Genomic DNA, 9,540 nt, shown 5'->3' on the forward strand with positions numbered 1-9,540 from the left:
TTATACTAAAAATTATATAAAATCCTAAGTTCTAGAAGAATCCAAAAGAGAGATCCAAGTGAAAAACTATTCTTTTATCTTTTTCTCCCTTTTTCTCCTTGATCTAGAACTCTTGGAAGCCCCAAATATCCAACCAAATTTTTTTGATATTTTTTTTTTAAATTCTCATGTTAAAAATTAGATCCAATCTAATTTTTATTTTAAAAAAAATAAAAAAAATCTAGAAGAAGAACTCCTTCTTCTTTAAGACTGTGCATAAGAAAGAAGACCTTTCTTCTTCCTCGTCTTTCTCTCGTTGGGAAGAATATTTCTTCTCTAATTTTTTGCTGTATAACCAACAGAGGAGCCTCTCTTTGATGCCTAAGAACCAGCAATCAAGCTCCCACAAAATCACTCCAAGATAGGAAAGAGAAGAGGGGGTTGGCATAGGATTAATTATCAATCAAATTATTAATTAATTATTTCTCTAATTTATCAATCATTAGTAAATAATTTATTATAATATTTGCATAGGATTAATCATCAATCAAATTAATAATTAAACCCTTCAATGATTTTTAATCATCAATTAGCTATTTGATCAGACAGGTACTTTTATGTGTGTGATCCCATAGATTCGAACCAAAGTCGATAGCATAAGAACAATTCCTGTACTAATTGATATTATCATCTAGCAATAATTTTTAATGTCCAAATAGGCTGAATGTATGCTCAACAATACTCTAGAACCCATGTGGATATAGTTATCGTATACTTCATCCCTTTGATCCACATGTGTCTCAACCTCAAAAATTCTGTGACTCCTCACTAGGACTACTTTGGTCAAAATTTTGCTAAATTAAAATACAGTGATGCATCATCTCCAATTTTACTTGGAGCGATCAATCTCATCTTGACTCACACTCAGACTTTACAAGTACTTGACTGTACCTAATAACCTTCCATCATCGAATTAGAAATTCGGATAGTTTAGTATCAAAGCACAGTGAGTTGCTTGCAAGTCATCGAGGCAGCATCAGGTCAGAGAGACACTTATATCCATATCCTATCAGAACAACACTTGATAGCAGAGTGCTCTGAAAGTGATCATGCTCAGTGAAATGTACTCCTACATATCACTCGTATGCCATACCTGTATCACCACACATCTTGGTTAAGAGGACAACCAACTAATATGGCATATAATGACTTACACTTGATATAATTATCATCTTTATAATAATGGTATCATTTGATCGCGAGCAAAATTTAAGTACCACATAATAAATCTTCTTTTATCATTTTAGAAATAGCTCTAAGGACTCCATCATTACATATGAGTTCTATTTAGGAAGATGTATTTTTTATGATAAATTTATCAAATAATATTTATCATTTTATAATTTATACACATGTATGGAGTATAATCATCTACAACCTAGATGATTGGCTTTAGGATATAATTTTTAACAACTCTTACTTAGACTAAAGTCAATTAGATTGTCAAATACCCATCTTTCATTTGAGATCATCAAACTCATTAGATCTGATTGCTCTAGTCAATTGATTGGTCAAGTTCCTCTTTCGATCGATCTTTCTAAGGTCAACTTTATTTCGATCTTATCGAACAAGGTGATTGTAATGCAAAAAGTGTTTAATTATCAGATTGAATATATGTTCTTCAGCTTGAGCTATGGCTCCAGTGCTGCTGTCAATACAGAAGGACTGACCCATCAACGGAGGGTGACACTCTATACTCACTGATGAATTTTTATAACCAAACAACTTCTTTACCAGCATCAAATGCTGCAAAGAACTTCGTATCACAAATAAAACTAGCTACTGACTATTGCATGGAATCTTTCTTTCCAGCATGTCGCTCCTATTTTTAGGATGAAAATATAGCCTGATACAACTTTGTCATTTCGATCCGACTAAAAACTGAAATCAATATTTCATAGGTTTTAAGTCAGACTCTCTATAAATGAGTCATTGGTCTTTAGTATTTTATAAATACTTAAGGATGGTTCTCATAACCTTCTAAATTTTTATGGAGAATAGAGATTACAACCAAACTTTTATTCCCTGTAATGTAGGGATATCATTTTTGATTAAAAAAATTTTATCCAAACAACACAAAAAATATTTTTATAGAACTATCAGTCCATTTGTACATCAAGATACTATTTTGTTCTCAATGAAGTCATATGTTCAAAACATATATTCCAACTTCGAGAAGCTTGATTCAATCTAAATAGACTTGAGAATTGCCATAAAAAAAATATCTCATCAAAGTCAATACTATAACTTTGATGAAATCCTTTGGTAATCGGACAGAATTAATAGGTCTCCATTTTTTCATTTATGCCTTTTATCTATCTAAAATCCACTTACCCCCTATGGATCTTACTCATTTAAGTGAATCAACAAATATCCATACATCATCGACCTTCATAAACTTCATTTTAGATTTAATGACTCCAAGCAACTTCTCAAAGTTAGATCTCTATATTACATCCGTATGGAAGATCAAATCTCTATTTCAAATCTAGAAATTGAAGTATCTGTTCAGCTAATACAATACTATACCATATCTACTCAAAGATGCCTTTATATTGAGCTCCAGATTTGATCTAATCAACTTTGATTCTGTTGGTTTGTGTCAGAGTCAGTTTTTCTACCCATCAAGCTTCACCAAACTTGCTCTTAATGGTATCAGTTCCTTCACCAAGAAACTTCTTTTTCAAAAAGAATACCTTAAGATTCATAAATATCTCATGTCCATCAGGAAGGTAGAAGAAATATCCTTAAAATTATATTTATCAGACCAAAATCTAACCTAGTCAATTTGTGAACATTTCACATAAGTTCGATACCCCAAACTCTAAAGTAAGAGAGTATCGAATTATCCAAGTCTATATCTCATATGAAGTTTTAGTGACCGATTTGCTCAGAATGTTTTTGAGCACATATCAAGTAATCTCTAATATATAAGCTCTAGTAGACTAGCAAACCCACAATGGATCAAACTATGTCTAACAAAATTTGATTCCTCCTTTCAGATATCATTTTAAATAGTGGTATCCCAAAAGAGGTCCATTGAGAGAGAATCCAATTCTCTTCAAGACATATAAAAATTTATTGTAAAGATATTCACTTCATCGATTTGATCGATGAGTTTTAATACTCTTTGTAGTTTATTTTTCTATCTTATTATAGAATCATTTCAATATTTTAATCGATTTGGATTTGTACTTCATAAGCAAGATGCACCCATACCAAGATAGATTGTCAGAGATTTTAATGAAGTAGTAAAGCCCTCTTCTTGCACTTATATCCATAAGTGCAAATACATCAATATGTATCAAACTCAGAACATTACTAGCTTATTCATCCTTTTCAATAAAAGGTGACTAAGTCAATTATGCCAAAGGCAGGCTTCTATGACATTATCTAATCTAGAATGCTAGTCAGACGTGTACATTATACTAACAGACTATGGTACTAAATTTATGTCATTTTCAATTATCCACTCATTATTGTAGTATCATTCACAATGATATCACAACAATCATACTTATTGACGTCATCAATAAGATTGGATAATAATGACAATCACATAAAATGACATCTTTAGAATTGAAAATAAGCTCGACGATTCCTAATATTAAGACTGGAACAGACTTCTATTTCTTATGTTTAGGAGTTCTCTTATCGTTTTCAAACTTTTTACTATCCTGAAGTCTTTTGCAACTATTTGCAAATATGACTTGTACTATTAATATTCTATATCCAGATAGTAGTATTACCAATAGAAAAATTTCAAGAAGTTATCATATAACTATCTTAACCAGCAACCATTTGCTGACTTCTCTTTTAAACCTATTTAGGTTAGCTTGAGACTTCTTGATAATTTGCTCAAAAATTATACTCAATTTTTGATACTGACTATCAAAGTTAGGTCTGATAATATTTTCACTATCTAACAGTGAATAGAGTGATAATATTCTAGCCATTTCTGTAAAGAAAATAATTGACCTATTAGTATATGAACTATTTTAAGCCTAAAGACTTGAACTTTAGTCTCAAAATTTTTTTACTATTTTATACAAATTGGTAGCCTCTACCTTCAATTCAAAGAATTATCTTAATTTCTTAGTGGGTACTAGAATCCACATAGACTATATATAAGCCCACGGATGGCTCGATCAACCTATATGCATCTATAGGTGGGTTCTCAACCAATTATTTTTTTAAATAATTTTTAGTATTTAATTTAGCCCTAGATTTTATTTCAATAGGCCATGGGCCTCCATTGAAAATCTGGTTAGGTCTAACTATTAACATAAACCTACTCAATGATTCTAGCCAAAAAATGATTAAGCCCGAGGATGGCTTGATCAATCCAACCATTCATCAGATAGTTTCATAGAGTCATCAAATGATGAATGATAATTTTATTATTCAAAGAGAACACCAGACAGATGGTGCCTGCAATGTCAATCAGAAATAATGGATTCATTATCATTCACCTTAATAAGAGGTTATGATCTAGTTATCACCATAATCAGCTCATTTTAAGGACTTAATAATTTAAAAAATTTAATTAAATCTTTTAAAAGGCATCAGTCGATCTGTAAGTGATAAATTCTTTCACTGACTTCATCAAGTCATGCAAACAACTAGAGACTAGTTGGTTCAATCGATAAGTCATAAATCTTCCCACTGACTTCATCAAATCATGAGAAGGACTGAGACAATCCGATCCAAGACACCTAAATTAGTCATATTGATTAACTTTAATGATATGGATTAACTCGAATCACTTAGCAATCTAATCAAATCTAATTTACTAAATTGATCAGGTAAGTGAGATCGGTAGGAGGGTCTGCTAAGCTTGCCTTAGACACCATCGAAATGGCCAAGTAAGCCGCTTTCAATTAAAAACCATCAGTCAAAATACCAAACTTATCTTAGACATCAATTGGTTAACTAATTTTGATTTGACCAACTTAATGATTCGGATTCAACCACTGAGCCACAATCAAGATCCATTTGGTCTAATCAAAGACAGATTTGACCATCTATAACTATTATATTAGAAAAATCTTGATTAATCTAATTCAATATTTAGTTAGACTTAATCAATTTATCTATATGATCAATCAATTCTTTAATTCTAACCTTAGGTCTAACTCAATTAAAGAGAAAGACCTGATTTGAGCTAACCCATGCTCTATGTTTTATGCAATGTCATTAGATCTCGAATCATAATTCTAGATCTATTCAGTTTAACACTTAATTCTTAATTAAATTTTTACATCAACATGGTTAAGATTTCAAAATAGTTTCTTATGTAAATTTTTTATATTAAATCATAAAATTTGTTAGATTAGATCTAAATTTTCATGATTTTAAATTAAAATAATTTTGATTAATTAAGATTAGATGTAGCTAGTTTCTTCACAACTTGCATCACATACAATAACACCTAAGGTTTTAAGATCTAGGGTTTTACAAGAAAGTAAATTTTCTCCTTTTGCTTTCTTCTTCATGGGACCTCACAATGGCATCCCTACACGCTATAAGAGCACCCCATTGAATGAAAAGAGAGAGTTATGTAATCCTACTTGCTCCTATGATCGGACGGCCTGATGATTATCCAATCAGAGTACTTTGCTACTCAGAACATCTAATTTAATTCACATATCATATATACAAAAATTTAGATCTAATCTAAATTATGTTAGATCTGATTTTATATTAGATCATATCTAAAATCAGATCATAACACATCTCATATATTACTAAATCTAGATTTCAACTCTATATGCATATATGTTCATGTCATAACAAACCTTTGCTCTGATACTGTTTGAAGGGAAGCCTGATGGTTTTGTATATGCATTTTTAAAAAATTTATAATGAAACATATATAGATTCAATAATTTAATCTATAATGTATGCATAGATCAAATCTAAAACTATCATACAAGATCTATGATATAAATTAATATGCATGTATGTAAATCTAAAATCTAAAATTCAGTAAGTATAGATCATATCTATAAATAATTAGATCATATCTAAATTTATATTTAGATCATATCTAAATAAGAATTGAGTTTAAAATTTTATATTTGAGTATAGGTATTAGATCATCACATCTGAAATCTGTAGTAATTGATTCTTCATGATGCTCGACAGTTGCACACGTGTCCAGCCTCTATGGATATCCACACGAAGCCCTTATGCTGATCGATCTTCTCGAGAGTGCTAGCTTATGAAGACACCATGCTTTGACTGATCTAAGAGGAACATAAAGAAGGTGAAGAATAAGAAGACCCTCTCCTTTTTTTCCTAGATCCATGTATCAGATCTCTACAATAGAGATCAAGAGAAGTATGCTTTCTTCTCAATTCTCCTATGTATAAGAGAGAACTTTTCTCTCTTCCTTTTATGTCTTCAAGAAGAACTTTTCTTCTCTGATTTTTTATGATAAAAATTAGATCTAATTTATTTTTTTATGTTAAAAATTATATAAAATCTTAAACTCTAAAAAAATTTAAAAGAGAGATCCAAGAGAAGAATCATTCTTCTCTTTTCTTCTCCATTTTTTTTCTTGATCAAGAACTCTAGGAAGCCCCAAACATCCAACCAGATTTTTTTGATATTTTTTTTCTAAATTCTCACATTAAAAATTAGATCCAATCTAACTTTTATCTTAAAAAATTATAGAAAAAAAATCTAGAAGAAAAACTCCTTCTTTAAGGCTGCGCAAAAGAAAGAAAACCTTTCTTCTTCCTTCTTTTTCTCTCATTGGAAAGAATTTTTTTTCTTCAATTTTTTACTGTATAACTAGCAGAGGAACCTCTCTTTGATGCCTAAGAACCAGCAATCAAGCTCCCACAAAATCACTCCAAGATGAAAAGGAGAAGAGGGAGTTGGCGTGTGGAGTTTGTTGGATGCCCCTTATTTTTTTTGTGGCGACAAGAAAGAGGAAGGGGATGCCTATTTTTTTTCATGAAATTAAAAAAAAAAAGGGTGTGTTTTTTCTTAATGGGTGTGGGTTATTTTCACGTGAAAGGAGGTGGGGTGTGAGGATAAAATATCACATGGGGTTTTGAGTTGGTTTAGTCTTATTCCAACTAAGATTCAAGAATTTTGTTCCAACTCTAACTAGCTCTTGGATCCAATCCTAATCAATTTAGGAATTAGTTATAACAAACTAACTAATTGAGTTCTAGCCTAATTATGAAATCAATTATGCCTCAATCTAATTAAAAATTAGTTAGATTAAAAATCCATTGATCTAGAGATTGATTCTTGATGGGTATCAGGAAAGCTATTTGATAATAGTGCTTGATCTAATCAAGCCTATTATTCAATAGAGTTTGATCCAATCAAAACCTATATAAAATTAATTGAATCTTATTCAACTTAGAATTTGATTTGCATCTCTGGGATTAATTAAAACAAGCCCTGTTATCCAATAAGAATGCATTCAATCAATCCAAAGCCAATCTAATTGAATCCCATTCAATTAGATCTAATCTAATTTGCATTACTCAATCAAATAGAGTCAATTAATAATCATATTATTAATTAATTATTTTTTTAATTCATCAATCATTAGTAAATAATTTATTATAATATTTGTATAGGATAAATCATCAATTCAATTGATAATTAAATTCTTCAATGATTCATAATCATCGATCAACCATTTGATCAGACAGGTACTTCTATGTACATGACCACATAGGATTGAACCTAAGCTGATAGCATAAGAATAATTTTTATACTAATCGATGTTACCATCTAGCAATGGTTCTCGATATTTAGATAGGCTGAATGTATGTCCAACAATACTCTAGAACCCATGTGGATATAGTATCGTATAATTCATCTTTTTGATACTTGATGCTCAAGGATGACTAAAGATTAAACTATCAACCCAGGATGAGTGGTCCATATTATGTCGTAACCTCAAAAATCTTGTGACTCCTCACTAGAACTACTTTGATCAATATTTTGCTAAATTGAAATATAATGATGCATCATCTCTAATTTTACTTGGAGCAGTCAATCCTATCTTGACTTACACTCAAACTTCATAAGTACTTGACTGTACCCAGTAACCTTCCATCATCGAATTAAAAATTCAGATAGTTCGGCACAAAAGCACAATAAGTTGCTTGTAAGTCATCGAGGCAGCCTCAGATCAGAGGGACACTTATATCTATATCCCATCAGAGCAACCCTTGATAGTAGAGTGCTCTAGAAGTGATCACACTCAGTGAAATGTACTCCTATATATCATCCGTATGCCATATCCGTATCACCACATACCTTAGTTAAGAAGATAACCAACTAATATGGCACACAATGACCAACACTCGATATAATTATCATCTTTATAATAATTATATCATTTGATCGTGAGCAGAATTTAAGAACCACATGATAAATCCTCCTTTATCATTTTGAAAGTAGCTCTAAGAACTTCATCATAACATATGAGTTCTATTGAGAAAGATGTATTCCTTATGATGAATCTATTAGATAATATTTATTATTTTATAATTCATATACATATTTGATGCATAATCATCTACAACATAGATGATTGACTTTAGGATATAATTTCTAATATTTATATCATGAACATATCCTTGTTCTTATCAATCATGTTTATCATCTCATCTAATTAGATTTGATACATCATATATATTATATCAGATCTAAAATACATCTTATATAGATTATAAAATTTTAGTTTTAGATTTGTTATCATATAGAAAATTAATTAGATATAAATATCAATGCATAAGGATTAAATTTCTGGTCAAATCTATTTTAGTGTAGTGCTAAATTTTGTTAGTGTTCAGATCTAAATATCTATCAAAATAGATCCAATTTAGATCTGAAATAAGTCTCACTTCTTAATAAAAATAATAATATTAAAATTTTATTAAAATAAATTTAAAATAGATTTTAATTCACATTGTTATCCTAATAAAAATTCAATAACAGTAAAATTTTGTTATAACAAACTTATAACAACCTCAATCAACCATTGATTAAGATCATCTAATCCAATTAAAATTAGATCAAAAATTTTATTTAAATAGATTTAAATCAGATTTAATATTTAATATAAAATTTTAATTATATATAATATATAAATAATCTAAAAAAATTCAGTTATACATGTATATATTAAAAACTGGCTCTGATACCAATTGAAGGGAAGAAAAATTGTTTCTCTTCAGATAGTCCAGGTTGCATCTAAATTTTTTTTATAAATTTACATGAATAAAGATCAAATTCTTACTTGAATAGTAATAGAATTAGAGATCAAATCTTCAATAATCTGGAATCAACCTTCACGGAGGCTTGGAAGTGCAGACTCTCTACTTTGGATGCACGCATAATAACACAAGAAAGCGGGATGAACTTTGATCAAATCACCTATACAATCTAACCAAATGAGAGAGAAGAGGTGCTGGTGTGATGCCTCACACCAACAAGGGGGACGCCTAAGGGAGGGCCCATGGC

This window comes from Elaeis guineensis, chromosome 5 (genome assembly GCF_000442705.2).
Source record: "Elaeis guineensis isolate ETL-2024a chromosome 5, EG11, whole genome shotgun sequence".
NCBI lineage: Eukaryota > Viridiplantae > Streptophyta > Magnoliopsida > Arecales > Arecaceae > Elaeis > Elaeis guineensis.